The sequence below is a fragment of the Arachis ipaensis genome, chromosome B01 (assembly GCF_000816755.2).
Source record: "Arachis ipaensis cultivar K30076 chromosome B01, Araip1.1, whole genome shotgun sequence".
NCBI classification, from domain to species: Eukaryota; Viridiplantae; Streptophyta; class Magnoliopsida; order Fabales; family Fabaceae; genus Arachis; species Arachis ipaensis.
The window spans coordinates 2,789,692-2,792,748 of NC_029785.2; positions in this window are offsets into that span (position 1 = coordinate 2,789,692).

Genomic DNA, 3,057 nt, shown 5'->3' on the forward strand with positions numbered 1-3,057 from the left:
GAAAAAGAGTTTAACTTCAATTCTAATAAATATGTAAGACTACTCAAATATTATTAATTCCATTCTATTATAATGAAATAATGAGTTTGTTGATAAATACATACAAATGAGTCATTTTATCACTCTTCACGGTATAAAAATATAAACAAATAAATACACACTTTTGACACGTTCATGGATTATTACCTCGTGCCTACCGTTGTCTTGGTTTAATCTCCATCAAGATACACATGCACATGTTGATTCATGCAAAGAATCCACCCCATTCATTATTGTGTGGTTCTTGGTTTAATCAAAAGAATTGATTGTATCATTCTATTGCACAAATCAGACCTTACTAATAAAGATACGAGATCCTTTTGTTGTTGCTTTCATCATTGCAAATCCATTCTTTTCCTACACTTTGATTTGATACTCGTATATATGTTTTGGGTGGAACACATTTATGAAATTTCAAAGGTTAGATGATTTATGTTAGAAACAAGAGACTAAATTGAAAGAAAAATTTGTATATTATTGAGTGTAATCAAGTTGTTTATTCAAGTTGTCTGGAATGATATAATATAAAGGATATTTATAGGTACTAAGAGAACTGTAATAATAAATATTTAGATATATTAAATAATACTAATTGATCCTAATTATACTATAATAATCTATATCAATTTAAATTAAAGTCAAAGGGTTGAATTACACACTTTATTTTATTTGAAGTTTAGAAGATAATAAAGTGCATATAAAATAAAATTTAAGGAATATAAAGTGCAACTAAAAATCAAAAAAATAGAAATGATTTAAGAAAAGAGAAGATCTACGAAAGGCTAGTATAAATTTAATTGAGGCAAACTCAGACATTTTATATTTGAAGCATATATATGTGAAAATCTTGAAACCTCATGCAAATATTTATAAAGTGCCAAATCCAATAATTCTTAACACTTTTCTTTCTTTGCAATGAAAAGCACCTTTGGCTTTGAGATGCTGACGGCCTAATTGAATGTGTTAAAAAGGGCGACATCATCATTGTTCTAACTAACTAATTAAGAGCTTTCATTAATTTTAAAAATCGATAGACAAAATTACAGAGCATGCTTAACTATGCTTTAATGGTAGTAAATTTTATTATATCTATGTTTACAGTGACTATGACATGATAGTTATGTAAAAGGTTGTGTTTGTTTATAGAGATAGAAATACAGATATATAAAATTGTATTTAGTAGATGAGACATGAATAAAAATTTTATTTCCAAAAATATTGAATTAGTATATTTTATATTCATCCTGACAAAAAAGGACACTAAAATATTAACAATAAACATAATTTATTTTTTATTTTTTTATTATTGTATGTTATTAATTTTTCGTAATTATACTTTTTATTATTATATTTTTTTAAATAAAAAATATGAATAAATTAAATTTTTATAATTTGTTCTATTTATTTTATTACTAAATAGAATACAAAAACACTAAATTTTATATTTTATTCTTAATATCTTGTCTTATCCTATTTTCAGAAATAAATGCAATCTACGTTTTATTTTTTAAAATATCAGTGACCCTATTTTTTAACATAATAATTACCTAGGCTAGTAGTGAATGCATGGCCCTACTCCACTACGTTCTTGTGTGCAAAATGCTTTTATTGATTCTCAATAGACGCATCAATTTTTAAATTAAATTATATCCAACTTAATGATCATCGAACTAATCCAAAATAAGTTTTTAATAATGGTCATCATCATAAATTTAGTTTATAATATATATAGGAGTATGAGTTGTTTGAAAATCGAACGTTATCAAATTAAATAAATCAAGCTATACTTTTTAACTAGGAGCACGAACACTTCTCTAATTTACCATATTTATATATCAGATATATTATTTTAAACATGAAATTTATTAACATTTGTCAGACATAACTAAATATTATTATGTGTTGGTATATTCAACCTTATTCTTAACATGTATTATTAAAATGAATTTAGAAATAGTATATGTTATTAATTATTAAAATAAAAAATATTTTTAATAATTTATATAATAAAAAAATATTAAAAAATTTAAAAATTAATTTATATTTTAATATTAATAAAATATCAAAATATTATTACAATTTATCTAAAAAATATTTTATATTTTTATATATAACGTATTTTCGTAATTTATAAAAATTCTAAATTTGCATGTGCATTATCATATCGTGTCCTACGTTGGGTCGGTAATTGTACATCATAATTTTTCAATAATTAGCATCTTTTACTCAAGACTTAAATTAAAAACTTTGCTTATTATGCAAAACAGAAATATTATATTTAATAACACTTTAATTAGTTACTAAACAGTGTTATAAATAACTAAATAAAATTGGAGGGGGAAAATAACTAAATGCTAGGCAGCCAAAAATTTATTATACAATTGAAATTTATTTCAAACACACAATTTTGTAAAGAACATAACCAAGCTTTAACCTTTATTATATATATAACATTGCCAATGAGTAATAGCTTAAATGGCATAATTTATTCATACTCAATTAAAAGATTGCGGATTCGAATCACCTATCTTTAGTAAAAAAAAAAGTACAATGTATAATGACATTACAAAATAGCCTTTGCCAAACGAAAGACAATAATTGTGCAAGCGGTGCTACTACATGCTAATTGAAAGCCAAGTGTTTACTCAATCAAAATATTTATAAATACTTTAGAACAGTATTAAATTAAATAATACTAAGGTCACATGGAGGTTCACGATAAAAGTTTTCTTTAATTCATATATCGATTTATTTAATTATTTTCGAAGACGGGCTTGACAAGAAGGCTTTTAAAAAATACAAATTATTAGAGCCTTAGGACGAAGGATTTGAAGTTTTAATTTCAAAGACGTGCATCACGTTTAAGCCTAAATGTGTAGACAAGAGAAGTTACATTAGACATATCGACTCTATTATATTATTAATGCTATTAAATAAATGGACAGTATCATATTAATATTAAAGAATAAATTATATGTTTTAGTTATGGGGATGAAATGAATAAACATGATGAGAAAA